General features: G+C 35.7%; 1 pseudogene; it reads left to right on the top strand.

Annotated features, from left to right (window-relative positions):
* Positions 1–12,338: 12,338 nt before the first annotated feature.
* Positions 12,339–12,462, top strand: LOC134371438 (U2 spliceosomal RNA; annotated as a pseudogene).
* The last annotated feature ends 6,676 nt before the right edge of the window (positions 12,463–19,138 follow it).

Here is a 19,138-nt window from a genome sequence, read left to right on the forward strand (position 1 = left end):
ATTCAACACCAATTCATTCATTCAACACTGTTCTAGGCACTATGAAGCAATATTGAATTAAAAGCAAACTTAGCCCCTGCTCTCATGGCACTAGCAGTCTAGAAGGGGAGAAAATTCCAACTGTGATAATGCTATCAAGGAAAAGCATGGGTAGGATTAACTCTGATAGCACTAGAGTTCAGGAATGCTTGCTTGAGATGAGGAATGCAATAAACAACTACATTTATTTCCGTACATGTGTGTAAGTATTATTTAAGGATTTCATCAGCAATAGATATTTTTAAATAACAACTTTATTAAGATATAATTCACACGTATATAATTCACCCATTTAAAGTGTGCAATTGAATGGTTTTGGTATATTACATTATTAATTTCAAAAAATCATGGTAAAATAACATAAAATTAAACATTTTATAACATAAAATTTGGCATTTTAACTATTCTTAAGTGTACGATTCAGTGTTATTAATTACACACACAATGTTATGCAACCATAACCACTACCTATTTCGAAACTTTTTTCATCAGAACAAACTGAATCTCTATACTCATTAAGCAATAATTTCTCATTCCTCCCTCCCCCAACTCCTGGTAACCTCTATTTTACTTTCTGTTTCTATGAATTCGCTTATCTAGGTACCATACAAGTGGAATCATACAATATTTGTCCTTTTATGTCTGGCTTATTTTACTTTGGTAATATATTCGAGGTTCATCAATATTGCAGCATATAGCACAACTTCATTCCTCTTTATAGCTAAATAATATTCCATTGTGTGTATATAACACATTTGGTTTATCAGTTCATCTATTGATGGACACTTGGGTTGTTTCCATTTTTTAGCTATTGTGAATAATGTTGCAGTAAACATTGGCATACAAATATCTGTTTGAGTCCCTGCTTTTAATCCTTTGGGTATACAACCAACAGTGGGATTGCTGAGTCATACAGTAATTCTATGCCTAACTTTGAGAAACCACCAAACTACTTTCTGCAGTGGATGCACTATTTTACAATCCCATCAGCAATATTTGAGGATTCCAGTTTCTCTACACTTGTTATTTTCTTTAAAATATATATATACAACCATCCTAGTAAGTATGCAGTGGTAGTCTATTTCTAACTTTTGGAGAAACTGCCAGACCATTTTCCTAAGTGGCTATACCTTTTTGCATTTCCATTAGCATTGTATGAGGGTTTCAATTTCTCTATATCCTTGCTATCACTTGTTATTGTCTGATTTTTTGATTCTAGCCATCCTAGTAGGTATAAAGTGGTATTTCATTATGGTTTGAACTTGCATTTCCTTAGTGACTAATGATATTGACTGTCTTTCTGTGTGTTTATTGGCTATTTGTGTATTTTCTTTGGAGAAATGTCTATTAAGATCCTTTGCCCATTTTTAATTGGCTTGTCTTTGTGTTATTGAATTATGAGAGTTCTAGAAGCAGTAATTTTAACTCCAAGCCACCAGGCAACATTTTGAAAAGGAGGTCTTCTTGATCCCAATGAAATAAAAGATGGCTGTGTATAACCCCTGGGAAATTTTTATGAGTTTTCAAATACTGCAAAAACTAATGGGGGTTGATTAGGTCCTCGATCTGATTCCTTTAGAGTTTTCACATGAAGTCAAATGATCAATTCTACAAAAGACAAAAATCTCACTTTCATCCAAAGCAATAGTCAAATGGTCATCTTATTGTGTCCCCCCACAATTTTCCTATTTCCCTGTAAAACAATTTTCCTTGGTTTTTTTCATTGTTTTGGATTAGTGTTTAATTCTTTCCCAAATGTTGATGTCTATTTCCACTATTCACTCCATCAAGTTTTATAATTACATCATTTACACCACTCCTGGGTCATGAGCAATTTTGATTCATGTCAAATTAACTTTTATTTGATTAATGTCAAATGCATTCAAGGTTATTAATGAGAAATAGTACTTGGAATTTATAAAGGAGTTTCTACATACAAAGCATTCTTCAGATAGTAATTAATTATACTTTACAGTATACCTGAAAGATAGATTTATTATTAATAATATTTGTCCTGATGTCAAACTCCATGAAGTATCCACTTGACATAAATGTCTAATGTGATACAAGTTAATTAACGAGAATCTTTGCTTTTCAATTTGCAGGCAACTGTTTATTCGGATATCATATAACTAATCTCTTGGCATATTTTTTTTCAAAAGCAATACATCAAAATGTTACTAAAACTTGATAAATCATACCTTGTTTTAATAGAGGAACCATGAATAAAAAATCTGTCCTGTGGCATTTGATTTCAAGATAAAAGGGGAAACGATTCAATTTTTTGTGTTTGAAAGGTAAATGTCTTAAGAAATGAGATTAACCTATTTAAAGTATTCTGAATTTCAAGTAGGTTATTTGTTTTTTTTTTTTTTTTTTTTTTTTAGAGATGACCGGTAAGGGGATCTCAACCCTTGGCTTGGTGTTGTCAGCACCACGCTAAGCCAGTGAGCTAACTGGCCATCCCTATATAGGATCCGAACCCACGGCCTCAGCACTACCAGTGCCACACTCTCCCAAGTGAGCCACCGGGCAAGCCCTCAAGTGGGTTATTTGAATACATAATAATGGAACAAATTCAGTGATTACTTAGGAGAAGGGGAGTGTTAGGAACCACAAGAATTGGGTTCTAATTCAAACCCTCACATTAAGGACTTTGGTGATGCTTGGACAGGATTCCTAACCTTGATGTTTTACTTATACAATCAAGAGTCATAGTAGATCAGTTCCATAAAATGAGAGAGAGTACTCTGAATGTGAGCCCTAATTATCAATTGTTTGGCTCACACAAGAATTTTTTAAAATTTTGAGCTAGTCTCTAACATTTTTAAAAATAGAAAATTATATGTACAAATTCACATTTCTAACTTCTCTTGAAAAAAATCACATGATCTGGCAATAACAGTCCATGGCCTTGAGTGGCATTTGGGAGTGAGGTACTTCCCCTGCAAAACAAAGCATGGCTGTGTAGATGCCACACCTGGCTCAGGTTATTCATTGATGCTACCTGCTCAGTTTCTACAGTCACTCCAGTGGTCTATAATAAAAAAGTAGGATATTTTAGATTTTTGTCTTTTCTAAAATATCTGTGGTATCTGTGACAGAATTCTAAGATGGCCCTCAAGATTTCTGCTCCCTTTTGTACACTCCCTGCATAATCCCCTCCCCTTGAATGTGGTCTGGACCTGTGAATATAATGGGATGTCACTCTCATGGTTATGCTATGTATGTTACATGGCAGAAGAGATATTACAGATACAATTAAGGTCCCTAATCAGTTGACTTGGAGTTAATCAAAGGGGGATTATCCAAAATGATCCAGGTGTAATCTGGTGAGCCCACAGAGACAAAAAGCAGTAGCAGATGCTTTTCTGTTTATCTTGACTATTCATAACAGTCATGTTATGAACTGCTTATGGAGAAGGGTGGCCTCTAGGAGCTGAGGGCTTTAGTCCTACAGCTACAAGAAACTAAATTCTGCCAACAACCTAAATGAGCTTGGGAAGAGGAATCAAGACATCAGATGAGACCCCATGCCCAGCCAACAACTTAATTTCAGCCTGGTGAGACCCTGAGTAGAGGTCCAAGCTAACTCATACCCAGTGTCCTGACCTGAAGAAACTCAGAAAATTGATGTGTGTTCGTTAAAGCCATTAATTTTGTGGTAATTTGTTGTGCAGCAATAGAAACAGTATCTATGAAGGAATAATGAATAGAATACATATTTGCAAATCAAAGAATATATCCAGAAATTAAATTGCTTAATATGTGGTATATATATTATTTAAAAAGAAGTCAATGACTATAAAGGGATAGCACAAGGAAGTTTTTTGAGTGACGAGACTGTTGGGTATTCTGATAGTGATGGTGGTTATACACAAATCTATACATGTATTAAAATCCATAGAACTGTACACAAAAGAGAAAACAGTTCAATTTTCCTGTAACATAATTTTTAAAAAAGAATGTGATGACTTAGATCAGGATCTGTGAAATTAAGTGACCTGAGTTTTTAAACAAGAGTTTGTCTTGACTATTATATTTATTTCTCAAAGGCCCAAAGTTAAAAATTGTTCAAGTAATAGGAATTGCTTAAGGAAACAAACCTTACCTAATTTTCCTCACTTTAAAATTAAACTTGTACTATATAATATTGCAATGAACCTGTTGATCTATAATATTTAAAGTCAGTTCTTCAGTCATTTCAAACTTGAATGTGTATCTTTCCAATTAAATTATAAACTCACCAAAAAAAGGTAACTGTGCCTTTTTGTTGTCACTGTGTAACATCCTAAGGGCAATTCCAGTGTTGGGTTCTTCTTCTCAATTAGAAACTTGAAGGCTTAATGGGAAAACATTAAAGCCACTCCTACTTTTAAGGCATCATGACAAGACAAAGATGCCCACTATCTCCACTACTATTTAAACATTTTTCTGGAGGTTTTTTAGCAAAAACAGTTAGAGTACAAAAAACAGTTGGAGGTATAACAATAAAAAAAGAAAGATAAAACTATCTCTATTTGCAGGTTACATAATAGTATACCTGGAAACCTTTAGAGATTCAATGATGAAACCAACTGTGATACTAAGAAATATATATTAGGTCTTTGCTTACAGTTCTTGGCCCAAGAACTTCTCAAACCCTTGGAATTTCCTAAGTGATAGGAATGAGGGGAGCATCTTATGTTATTTATAACTACCCCTTTCCAGATATACCTGAGTTTAAGTTAATGAGGTGTCTCTTGCTGGGCCCTAGATAGCTTCAGGATGGGGCTGGTTGCCAGAGGAACCAACCACGTGATTTAAGGATTGAAAACTTTCCGCTCCACCCTGGACCTCCTGGGAGAGGATAGGGACTGGAGATTGAGTTCAGTCACCAATGGCCAATGATTCAATCATTAATACCTACATAATGGAACCACCATAAAAACCCCTAGGCAGGATTTGGGGAGCTTCTGGGTTGGGGAACACATCTAGGTGCTGGGAGAGTGGTTCACCTAGAGAAGGCATGGAGGCTCTGCATCCTGCTCCACATACCTTGCCTTAAGTGTCTCTTCCATTTGGCTGTTCCTAAGCTGTGTCCTTTATAATAACCTGTATTAGTAAGGAAAGTGCTTTCTTGAATCTGTGAGCTGTTCTAGCAAATTATTGAACTTGAAGTGGGGGGACAGCTGTGGGAACCCATAACTTTGTAACTAAGTCAGAGAGACACTGTGTGCCTTGAGTATCCAATATTTGTAACTGGCACCTGAAATGAGGGAAGTCTTATAGGATTGGGCCCTTAAACCTGTGAAGTCCAGGTCATTAGTGTCAGAATTGAATTGAATTGTAGGATACCCAGTTGGTGTCTTAAGAGTTGCAGAATTGTTGTTGGTGTGAGAAAAACCCACACATTTGGTGTCAGAAGTGTTATGAAAGTAAAATTGGTTTAGAACAACACAAATAATAAAAAAGTTTAGCCAAATAGCAGCATATAAAACTAACATTCAAAAATCAATAATATTTACACACATAATAGCCAGTGATAAAATATAAGAAAAACCCCATCCACAATAATAGCAATAAAGAGAATTTTTTTAGAAATAAACTTAACAAGAAATGTTTAAAACTTATGTATTAGTTTCTAATTGCTGCTGTAGTAAACTACCACAAACTTGGTGGCTTAAACACCACAAATTTATTATTTCATAGTTCTGGAAGTCTGAAGTCCAAAGTGTTAAGAACTGTGCTAAAGTCAAGGTGTCCATAGGGCTTCATTGATTTCTGGAGGTTCTACAGGAGAATCTGTTTTCTTCCCTTTTACAGGTTCTAGAGATTGCACACATTGCTTGGTTCATGGCTTCCTTCCACCTTCAAAGCCAGTAATTGTAGGTTGAGTCTTTTTCACATTGCATCACCTTAACATTGACTCTTCTGCCTCCCTCTTCCATATGTAAGGACTCTCATGATTACGTTGAGCCCATCCAGATAACCCAGGATAATATCTCTATTTTAAGATTAGTTCATTAGCAACTTTGATTTTATCTGCCATCCTAATTCCCCCTTGCCATATAATATACATTTTTACAAGTCCTAGGGATTAGGATATGGGCAACTTTGGGAGGCCATTATTCTGTCCACTGCAACTTACAAAAGGAAAATTGTAAAAACATTCCTGAGAGACAAAAAAAGAAAAGAAAAAGTAGATTTGAATAGCAACAACAAAATTCCCTTTTTCTTGGTTAAGACTTTTCCACATCATCAAGATGTCATTTCTCCCTTAAATTTATGTATACATGCAATGTTATCCCAATAAAAATTCCAAAATTTTTTAATGGAGCTAGACAAGTTGATTGCAAAGTTCATATGGAAAAATAAACAAAGAAAAATAGTTAGGAAAACACTGAAAAATAGCATTTCTGAGAGAACATAAGCACTAGCAGACATTAAAACATACTATAAAACTTCTATAATTAAAACAGTATGGTACTGGTATGTGGATAAACAGATTAATGTGATAGAATAGAAAGTGCAGCAATAGAATCAAATATATAAAAATCTAGTATATGATTAATGTGGTATATGAAGTCACTGGGTCAAAGACACATGAATAATCTCCAAAATCAGAGATCTAACTATAAAAAACAGCACAAGTACTAGAAGAAAGCAAAGGCGAATTGCTTCTTATAGAAAGAAGGCTTATTATAAGGCTTATATTAAAAAGAAAACATGGATTGATGGAGTGACATAAAATTTAAAAACTTTTATATGGCAAAAAGCACAATAAGCAAATTTAAAAGACAAATGCTGCACTGGGAGAAAATTTTTGCAATACATACCACAGGTAAATGACTAATATCCTTAATAAATAAAGAACTTTTAAATATTGAAAAAAAAATTTTAAAATCTGACAGAAAAATATGGGCAAAAGACATAACAGTGGTCCTTAAACACATAAAAAAGATGTTTAAAGCACTCGTAATCAGAGAAATACAAAACAAAACCACACTGAAATAGCATTTCTCACCCAACAGATTGATTAAAATTCAAAAGCTGGACAGCACATTCTGTAGATGAGGCTTTGAGGAAATAGGCACTCATACATTGCTGGTAGGAATACAAAGTTGAGATGTATTTGGCAATATAAAAAAAAAAATTATATATGCATTTACCCTTTGATCCAGAAATCTCATTGCTAGGAATTTATCCTGAAGATACACCTCCAACAGTACAAAAATATGTATGCATAGCTTATTCATTTTAGCATTTTTTGTAATTACAAAATATTGGAAACTGTCTAAAAATCCAAGCATAAAATGTGGTACACACAATGGAATACCATGCAACTGTAAAAAAGAATGAGTAAGATCTATATGATGTTATACAGAGTGAGTACCAGGGAAATAATATTAAATGAAAAAAGCAAACAAAAAAAAGCAAAGTACAAAAAAGTATATATGCTACATTTTATGTAAAAAACAAGGAAGAATAAAAAATCATAGGCACATCTTGTCATTACAAAAAAAAGGAACAAAAATAATAAACAAGAAAAGAATGATTTTTTTTTTTTTTTAAGGATTACCTATAAGAGGATGTAGGGATGAAGTGGAAAGATGCAGGTGAGAGCAGCACTTCTCTGAGAGTAACTTTTTATATAGTTTTGGCTTTTTGAAGCATGTTAATATCTTATGTACACTTTTTATTCAAAAAATAAAATTCAGTGTCAAAACAGGGGAAGAAACCTTAAAACTGAAAGAGAATTGAGACAAATTTACCTAATTTTATATCAAATGAATTACAGAACCACACTCAGGAAGGAAAAAAGAAATAAAGAAGTAATACAAATAATTTATAAACATGATATTTGACTATATACCCTCACTTTAGGAAAGAGAAGAGGCTGAGGGATGGAGGAAGAACTGCAAACACATTATGAACTCTTTCAAGTAGGAAGAAGGGACTACAAATATGGAATGGAGGAAGGCAAGAAAGAATCCTATGGGAAAATATTGGAATTGGAGATGGTGTATACTCATAATTTCTAAAATGTACAAGAGTACTTCCAAAAGTTCGTGGGAAAACAGAATTGAAAAGTAATACAAATCTTTTCATGTGTATACATGTATAGTAGCTTTCTATTGATACATAACAATTACCCTAAAATTTAGCAGCTTAAAACAACAAATATTTATTACCTCACAGTTTCTGTGGGTTAGGAATCTGGGAGCGTAGCTGGGTGGTTCTGACTTACTGTCACATATGAGGATGCAGTCAGACTGTTGACTAAGACTGCAGTTGATTGAAGCTGGAGGATCGATTCCACGCTCACTGATATGGTTGTTGGCAGAAAGCTTTAGTTCTTTACTATGTGAGCCTCTCCATTGGCTGCTCACAACATGGCAGCTGGCTTCCCCCAGCAAGAGTAATGAGAGAGAGAGAAAGAGAGAGAGAGAGAGAGAGAGAGAGAAACCCAGATGGAAGAAACCCAGTGTCTTTATAACCTAATCTCAGAAGTGACATACCTTCACTTCACCATGTTCTGTTGGTCCCACAGACCAGATCTCCTACAATGTTATATATACATAGGTGTGTGAATACCAAGAGCCAAGGGTCATTGGGGGCCATCCTGGAGGTTGGGTATCATAATGCATTTGTATGTGTACATATATATATTTGTATGTGTGTTTATTTGATTGTATGTGTAGGTATACATGGATATATATGTATATATTCTCTAGCTTTGTCTGCTGAAAGGGACAAGAAGCAAAAGTTATTCCAGCAGTAATCAGTTTCCCTAACATCCAGATTTTAGTCTCTAGTATTACTCCCCACTAAAAGCAACTAGGGCTTTTCAGAGAAAAAGCTGATTCCAGGATTTGGGCTGGGCAGTGTGTTAGTCCGTTTTTGTTGCTTACAACAAAATACATGGAACTGGGTGGTTTATAGGAAAGTGAAATTTATTGCTTACAGTTTCAGAGGCTAGGAAGTCCAAAGTCCAGGGAACACTGCTGGTGAAGACTTTCTTTGGTGGTGACTTCAGTGATGTCAGCGTATCACATTGTGAAATGGCAGAGCCAAGAGAGCCGAGAGGAAGCTCCTCATTCACTTTCTTTTTAAGCCCTCAGAACCACTCCTCTGACCACCATTTTTAATCCATTCACTACTGCACAGTCCTACAATCCAATCACCTCTTCAAAGCTTCACCTTTCAATTACCGTAATAGGATTTCCCACCCTCTTAACAGTCATAGTGGGGGCTATACATGAAACTTGGGGTGTTACCGGACTCAGGTCTGGCTGCCTGCCCCTTTGAAAAGGAAAGAAAACAAAACTCAAAAGTCAAATGGTTGGTGTTAGAAAAGCAGATGTATTCAGCTGAAGGAGATGGTAGCCTATCCCATCTCCAAGATTTACATTTACTAAGGGGTTTTTAAAGGAAGGGTTGAGGAAATGGAATGTAGGAGGCGAGAAGCAGGAGAGCAGGAGATGTGAGTTACGAGGGGTCCGTGTCTGTGAGCTAGGTACAAGGTCTCACCAAGGCCTCATCTGGTTTCTGTTCTCATCTTCACTGTTATCTCAGGACACTGCAAGATTTTGATTTGCACGGGTGTACTTGGCTGGTGCCCAAGGTCAGCTTCCATTATTTGGCCTTGATCATTTCTCAAAACTCTACAAATCTCAAAGAAAGAACTGTTAGCTTTGCAAAGTACTAATTAGCTTCTCGGGCTTGTTTTCCTACTTAGCGAACGAGATAAGAAAGTCAGGGGATGGGAAGAAAGAGTGGAGTGAAAAAAACTGTCCTTTTTTAAATCCTCCCCCCACCCATAGCCCAGGCAGCTTTAGGTCCCAACATGGCTTCAGTCCTGCTCACTCCAACAGGGGGACAAAATTCAAGCTTCAGGTAGTTTTGGGGGGACATAATTTAATTCACTACAGGCAGGTCAGGTATAGGATGATACAAGAATATCTTGTTATTTCAGAAAGTGAAGAAGTACTCAAAAACATGATAGGGATATGTCACAAGGATGCCAAAGTCAGCTGAATGAATTCCCACTGACCAAATCTGGGCTAATTTGAATACCAAAATCACTAAGTAAAATAATGAGCTATAAATCATTGAAAAAAATATGAACCGATAATAGACAGATAGATAGATGATGGATTGATGAGTGGATAGATAGATAATAGGGGTTAAGTGACTTCTCTGGCTTAAAGTAGAATGGCAGGGCTTATTGGTAAATGTAGAGGGGGTACTGGATTTGGGAAGTCATCATGTGCACCCATAGTGGAAAGGCTGGATTATACAAGCATCATCAATGTATGCTAAATCTAGGAGGAAATTTAGTGAGGAGCAGGATATTTGCATAGTCTTAAAATACTCTCTATAGACTTATTGAAGGCAACTGAGAAATCCTTTCCACCCAGTAAATTATAGAGTGAAGAAATTGGGCAATACCTTGACCAGGTCAAAATCAGCATCATCCATGAGTGACAGATGCACACTACGTGCTTCCAGATGATATATCCTAAGAATAATACAACATTACTGATTTCTGGGTCTTTGTTTCCTCATCTGAAAATAGGGATAATTAAAGCAACCTCATGTAGTTACAGAGATCACTCAGCCAAAGTTAAGTGCTTGTTGAAGAGCAGGCTTTCAATAAATGCCTTGTCTTCTACAATAGGAACAGCAACTAACAACTACCTGCTTAATTTTTTCTATGTAGAAACCCAAATGTGAATCACTGAAAATGATCTCCCTATCCTAATGATATAAAAGAGCTAAATAATTTTTCTAAGCATGTATTTTACCATCATGAGGTAGTTAAGGTGATTGCTACATGCAGTCTAATTTTTGTCAGTTACTTTAATGATTGGTGTTAGCACAATCAGATCGGCTAAACAAGCCTTGCCACTTGATGATTAACTGCCAAAAACACTTTCAATTATTTCCAGTGTTAGATGCCTGCTGAACAAAAAATAAGACATGACACCAACCCAGCAGGCTGTGCTGTCTTAATGCCAAGATTGTTTTTTCTTATGTCCTATGACTTCTATTTGGGGCATTCTATAAAAGGCATTCTTCAGAAGAAAAAAAAAAAAGCAATATTTCAAAGAGTATAAGATTGAATTAGGATTTGAACAACCACATTCTTTAACTGATTCCTGGGACTTCTTAGAATAATGGAACTAATATTGAAAGGGACCATATAATTCCCTACCAAAATTTTTGCCTTTTTTGTAATCTTTTAGTAATTTGCCTTTTGAGTAATAGTGACAGCTTACTAGGAACATGAGCAGTCACTAAAAATCAGCACACAACACAAAACAAAACACAACAGAATCCCCAGATTTTTTACCAAACTGTACTACATGCATTGGTTGTGTGTTCTATTGACCCCTTAAGGCAGTATAAGATCCCCATGTGCACCTTACTGTGCTTCTGACCTATTCCAATTGGCAAGGCATCTCAAGTTTACTTGAAATGGCAGAAATTCATGGATGTATTTTTAAAAATGGATCATTTTATTTTGGACATAATTAATAAATTCACTTAGTTCAATATTCAGAAAGTACAGAAGACCATATAGTAAAAAGTCCTTCTTAAACCTTTGCCTCTGAGCCACCCTGTTACCTTCTCAAGGGCAATCAAAGATATGAGTTTCTGGTATATCTTTCTAGGCATATTTTGTGTATATGTAAGCAAATATTGGTATATCCTCTCCTCCTCTTATGTGGATGATTATATACTATACACATAGTCCTGCACCCTGTTTTTATTTTTCATCCAGCAATATATCTTAGAGATCATTCCATTCTTTTCTTGGGTTAAGAGTATTTTGTTGTATGACTTTCCCACTACTTAACCCATCCACTACTGAAAGACATTTAGGTTGTTTTCCATCTTTTGCTCTTGCAACCAACCCTGCCATAAATATCCTTGTGTATGTGTCAATTTGCACATCCTTGAACATATCCAGAGGTTAATTTTTTGTAAGTTGCTGGGTTAAAAAAATCCATTTGTAAATGTGATAGTTACCATCAAATTGTCCTCCATAAAAGTGGTACCAATTTACATCCTCCTATAATATAGAAGTGTGTCTTTTGATCTTCTTGATCTTACCACATAGTATCAGCAATTATGACCTTGGTAGACAAAAAATGCTATTTCAATAAAATTGTATTTGCATTTCTCTTGTTATTAATAAGATTAAATATTATATGTGTAAGACCCGCTTGTACTTCTTTTTTCTGTGAACTATAGGTTTATATCCTTTGCACATTTCAGGGGGGAATATGGATCTTTTCCTTTTTGATTATATCGCTTCTCGGCCTTTTGGCTAAGATCAAGTGTAGTATCTGTTCTTATCAGTTTAATATCTGATACGTTCTCTATCCTTTTTGATTATATGAGGTTTATATGTAATTAGGGAAATTAACTCTTGGTCTGTAATATGAACTGCAAATATTTTTCCAAGTTTATTATTATTGAGGTTCTTATATTACCTATTTTTAAAAAAACATTTTATTGGGGTGTAGCATGCATACAAAATGTCTAAATTAGTGAACTTTTTTTTACAAGGTGAAGCTAGTTAGGTAACTGCCACCCAGATCAAGAAATAATGTTTTTAGCACTCATAGACATATTTTTAATTGCAAAAAGTGCAAAAATATATTCTTTTCAAACAGATGAATCACTTTGAACAGATTAGAGACTACAGAAAATTAACATTTTAATTTTGATTGTCATTATCTATTTAGTCGAGTTGTTTAGATAGTGAAATTAAAAAGTTGTATTTCTAGAGGAGCAGAAAGTTGGAAGAAGTTCTAATTTTTTCTGGCTAGACTGCATATTTTAACAGTAGCCTACTCAAATTCTTCTCTGTGGAGGTAAAACACATCCTACAGTAAGTGCTATGAAAGGAGCCTTGAAGAATGTTAATTTTAGATTGGCCCCAGGAGGGTAATTCACCACTTTGCTCCAGGAACAAAGCTCTGGGGATAACTACTGCACTCAAATTTATCACTGATTACTTGAGGGTTTCTGATACATTTTAAATAATAGGATAGCTTTTCTTGTTTAGGTTAATGATTCATCCAAATGCTCATTTCTTCTGAATATTCTAAATGTTCTAAATAATTGCCCATTGATACTTCTCTTCAAGTCCAGCACTGACAGCCTTTGGCAGCAACACTCAAGCAAATAATTTCAAGGCTGAACACACAGCATCAAAAAAGCCTCTTTCAAATACCTTGGTTTTAAAGGGCATGCTGAAAGTTTGGCCCTAGACCATAAGTAATAGCTACTAAGAATGACAACAGAGGAAATCTTCTTTGAATAAACACAATCTAGGCCATAATTTCACAATGGTACAATTATATTTTATCTTCCTATTATAACTCCATTTTTACTAAAAAGTCTTACACCCAACCCAGATTAGAAATACCCAAATTTATAGCAGATTGGTAGCCCATGAAAATCACAAATGAGGAACAAAAAGCTCCAAAGTCAGGCAGTTCAAGTAAGCTAAGTGCAATATGGTCCAGCCTAAATTTGAACAGTTCTAATTTTTGCCTCAGGCTGAACCCATGGGGAGTCATGAAGAAAATGTATTAATGCTATAAATTTAGATGATGTGTGTGTGTGTGTGTGTGTGTGTGTGTGGCTGATTTACATAGTAAACACACCCAAGACTCTTTCTTGCATAGCATCATTATAGGTCATGCCCTTTGTGTAATAAGACTCCAAAAATATGATAAAATCATAAGTACAGAGGTTAAGAGAATAACTAGAACCCAAGATGTCTGTGGGAATTTCTACTGATGAGGAAAGAGCTACTGTGAGAGAATTTTACCTCTCTCTTTTTGTAACAAGCAGAATGTGAAATAGTGGGAGCCAGAAACCCTCCGTTCATCCCCGGGACAAGAATAGCATTATCCTCATGGTCGATATTCAAATAAGTACTTTGTGTGAGTGCTCTGAATAGCTCTGAGCATCTTGCAAACTTCAGTGGGAACAGAGAAAACATCAACTTTTTCCAGGCTAGTTCAGTATTCTGAAATAACCAACTCATCTCTCTTAGTCAAATCTGATCAAGGCTAGGTCTCAGTAAAATACAAAGATGGCAATGCTTTTTATCGCTATCTTCACATTTTTTTACAATTTTCCACATTGTTTGCATTCACTACCCAGCTCAAAGCACTGAGAATCCTTGGCCACACTTTTACTAAACCATCTGCTCTTGGCTCCACCACGAAGACCCAACAGGGTGAAAGAAATGCCCAGTGGATATCTGGGTTTTTACAGTACTGACGCTGCATCAAAGTAAATGTTGGGTTAGATGTTTCTTTCTACAGTTGCTCTCCAGTGATCTCTAGGTACCCCAGATCATCAGCATTTTGTATTTTATGCTAAAGTGCAAGTGACTGACAATCAGGCTTATTAATTTATCCCTCCCAAAGTAAGCTTAAAACTGGAGAGGAGAAATCTACCCTCCAACAAGCATGTTAGTCTGCTTGTTGGAATTGGTAGAAGGGCAGAGAAAACAAAGAGGAACCACAGAGGCATGCAGGGGGAGGGATGAAGAAGAGAGAACATCACAGGCTGTGTTGGGCAATTTCTGTTCCTTCTGCTTCCTCTAAAGATGCCAATACAAACTGGAGGTGGTTAGAAGCTGTGTTATGTGGGTATATGAGGGGTATTCAAAAAGTTCATGGAAAGATTTATATTATCTTTTAATTCTACTTTTCCAAGAAGTTTTTGAAGTACCCTCATATATGGCTTCTATGTTGTCAGGCTAAAAATATAATATTGGCCCAGATTTCTATAGCTGTGATATTTCTTTTGATCATTTACTGTTAATATAGTTAGCTCTCACCTATCAAAATTTTACCTAAAGAACTGGCATAAAGACACACGTATATAACAATGGATAGAATAGAGAGCCCAGAAATAAACTCTCACACATATAGGCAAATGAATTTCAGCAAGGATGCCAGGACCATTCAATGGGGAAAGAACAATCTTTTCAACAAATGGTGCAGGGAAAATCAGATATCCACATGCAAAAGAATGTTGTTGGACCCTTACCTAACACCATATACAAAAATTGATTTAAAATAGATCGAAGACCTAAATGTAAGAGCTAAAACTATAAAACTCTTAGAAGAAAACAGAGGGCAAAAGATTCACAACACTGGATTTGTCAATGATTTCTTGAATATGATACCAAAGACACAAAGATATGTAAGTTGTGAGGCTATTAGGTAAGCAATGCATTAGACCACAAATTCTTTTACCAAGCTATGAAATCCACATTGTTTATCACTATATCCTTAGAACTCAACACAATGTTTGTCCTAAAGCAGATGCTCAATAAATACTAGTTGAATAAAGATAAAAATATTGATTGAAAGAAGATTTTTCTTCTTTCTTTTTCCTTTTTTTCCTCTTTGCTTATTGGAACAAAGAGAAATTAAAATCTGATTTCAGTAGACTGTTACAAAAAGCAATAGTGACGGGAATTATTTATGGTGCTGAAGTACTAACAGCTAGCAGCTATGAGAAAAAAGTTTTTGGTGACCACTAATTTTAATTCTGGAACTATCTTCTCCTAAGATAGAAGTTCTCAGCCCCAGCTACACACTGAAATAATTTGGGCCCTTTGAAAAAAATGTGTATGTCCAGGTCCTACCCTAGAGTAACCAAACCAGTTCCTAGGCATCAGTTTGTTTTATAATGACCCCAGATAGTTGTAATGCACAGAGCAGTTTCTAGGAGCAACGTATCTTCCAGAGGCAATTCTTATTTGTTTTTCTTTTTCCCCCCACTAGTTAATTCAAACAGTTGTCCTTATATGCAATTCTGCCCCATTTCCTGAGTCCATACCAAGGAGGTAGTAACAATATTTAGAACCTAGTACTATCACTCAGTGACACTTGTACTTTTAGCCAAGTTACAACTGTAGCACACTCCCTCTTCAACATGGTCTATGCCTTAACAAATATTAATAGCAAATGTCTATGGGATGCCTACTGTATGTCAAGGTGCTATTCTAAGTGTTTTATTTGTATTAACTCTAATCTTCATAACAATGCATGAGTTAGGTGCTATTATTATGCCTGCCTTACAAATAAGAAAACTCAGATATAGAAGGGTAAAGTAAAGACATAGAAGGGTATAAGTGGAGGAGCTGGGAAACCATTTCTCATTGTCCAGCAGTCAAGCCTCTGTCAGTCCCCAGATCACTCTTCTCCGCTAAATCTAGAGTACCAAAATCCCAATGTACTTTGCAGTTGAGTCAGCACCAAATTAACCACTTTATTCCATTAGAAGTAGTCACTGACACTGACAATATTAATAGTTATTAAATTTTCACTATGTGCTATACACTGTTGCAAAGCCCTTTATATGCACTATTTTATTTGGTGCTCACCATAACTCCGTTAGCTAATATAATAATTAGCCCTATTTGTTCACAGGTAATGAAATAATGTCACACAGAGAGAAAATAACTAGCACCAATTCACAGAGGTAGAGAAGGTATAGCCTGAACTCAAAATCAGGACTCTGACTCTGTTACTCACTAATGCTATATTGCCTCTTAAGAAAAATGGTAAATATATCTACATACTTTAGCAATTCTACTGAAGAGTTATAATTTTGGGTTTTGCTTTTCTTTAATGTAGACTTTGAAAGTACAAGATTCATAATAAGAATGTCTTTGTATTTATGGAAACATAAAATCCCTTAATTGTAAGAAAAGGATTTCAGGAAAGTTTTCACAGAACTTGAAAATCTAGTCAGTGGTGTACAGTAGATCACTCTAGTTGGCTCACATTGACACAAAAAAGCTAATTATGTGCACCTCTGAACTCCGCAGTGATATCACACTGGTAGCTTGAAGTCAGCTGTGGTGGGCATTTTTACACCATGGAAATGGCAAATGATACAGATCAGAACTTTTTCTCCCCAGAGAGCCCATTGTTAAACATTTATCAGCACACTACTGTCTAAAGTTATAAATAATGGCAAATGTCTTGTTAATATTTTAGTAATTTAAGATGGAGTCTGTTGTTTTTGGAAGTTATTAGCATTGTATTTGTTTTTAATTTGAATTTTGTTTATAAGAAATTGAAAAGTAAAGTTCAGTTTTACAGACATCAAACGTGAAATGCTTTAACCTAGTTCAGCTTTAGAGTAGATGTTGAAAATGATTTTACTCTCATTTTTGCAACTGACATGTTATCTTGGCCACTGGCCATGAGACTTATGAAATGATTTTATCTTACAAATACAAGTACATGTTAGAACCCTAATTTTCTAACTCTTCTTGCCTTCCTTTAGATTTATATAACTGAATAATTGCAATACTTCAGATGTTCTGCCTTGAAAGGACTAAATGTGAAATATCTGAAAAGAACTATGATAGACATGGTTTTGAACCCTTGCTTTTAGAGACAAGTACATACATGTTAATCAATAATCATGTTTGAGTTTTAGAGTAATTCTCCCTCCTGCTGTTTAATAAAATGGAATGTTTTATCGATGTGACATTTCAAATATTCAGTACATACAGTATAATTGCTGCTGAAAGCCTCCTTCAGCACTACCACCTCAATACCACCTGGCCCCCTGAAGATCTAGGGTTCATCCATTTGGGATGTCAGTGTTGGCAACTGTCAGTCAAGAGCTAGAGCTAGTTCTTCTGCTGAAGATACCTCAGCATGTTGACATCCGGAGTGACACTGAGGAAACTGAGGTTCAAGGACTTTGAGAGAAGAGTTGAAGTAGGAGCTGGGGATTCAGAGCCAGGTCCACAAGTTCAGGAGTTAGCAAGGTGATTGTCCATACACCCACAGGGACTCTTAACTCACTTCATGATCTGGAGGTGGATGTCACAAAACATGTTTCAAGATGTGTTAAAAGTCTGGGTTTAATTTTATATTTTCTTGCAAGAATAATACCTCCATTATTGGAGGGCAGGGTCTTCGTGTAACTCTTGCCTGTATTTCTATCATCTAGAACCCTGCCTGCCACATAGGAAATTATCAGAAATATTTAGTAATCACAAATATTTGTGTAATAAGTGAAAGAATGAATGGATATGTGCTTAGCCATACTGTGAGGAAGATAAGATTTTTTTTAAAGCACTTCCTATTCTGTCAGATTATCATTTTCTTCCTTTTGCATCCATTCATCTCAGTATGCTAAGGAAAATTTTTTCCTCTTAAAATATTATAGCATTGAAAAAAATCTTTCTGTGCTGCATTAGTTATGAGAGATGCTATGGCAAAAGGGTCAAATGATAAAATAAAATGGGAAAATGATGAGTTACATGAAATTTAAAGGATTCTTTAATGCTGAACTTCTTCAAGCTCTTAATATGCTACTCTGCATGTTAAATCTCTAAAGAAAGAAGAGATAGCATGTGGGGTTTCCCAAAGTGAATTTGCCATGGAGCCCTTTTATACAGAGAAACTCAGTACAAGTGTCCCAAGTAAAAATCTTTTGGAAATTCTTGCCTAGAAGTCTAGAGGTTTCTACAATGGTATCCTATCTAAATCAATGCATGTTGAATCTGTTTCTTGATCTGAATCTTTCTTGACCTACTCCATACTCCATCAAAATTTACATGATTTTAATCTATTTACGTGAGTCTGCTGGTGAACTGAATAATCTGATAAATTATATTGAGGTAAAATGTTAGTGCTTGATAAGAGCTTTCTTACTTCTCCCAGGATGCATTGACTCAAGGAAGCATCAAGTAGCCTCAGCCTGAGAGTCGGCCAGTTCAGAATTTCAGGCAGGATCAGTCAGCGGAATGGCAGCAGAAAGAGGGCTGGGAATGAGGAGCAGTTTGGCTGGGAGGCAAAAGGGTTTTGGTACCCCCTCAAAGTACACCCTATAGGGATCCACTCTTCTCCGTACACAAACAGCAAGCTGGTTATATCCCCTGGTGTCAAACTGGGGGAGGTCTCTTTCTTCTTTGGTATCAGAGGGAGGTATCAATAGAGTGACCAACTGTCCCAATTTTCCCCATGCAGACGGGTTTGCTAGGACATGGGACTTAAAATTCTAAAACCAGGAAGGTCCTAGGCAAACCATGACAAGTTGGTCA

Source organism: Cynocephalus volans, chromosome 2, assembly GCF_027409185.1.
Source record: "Cynocephalus volans isolate mCynVol1 chromosome 2, mCynVol1.pri, whole genome shotgun sequence".
NCBI classification, from domain to species: Eukaryota; Metazoa; Chordata; class Mammalia; order Dermoptera; family Cynocephalidae; genus Cynocephalus; species Cynocephalus volans.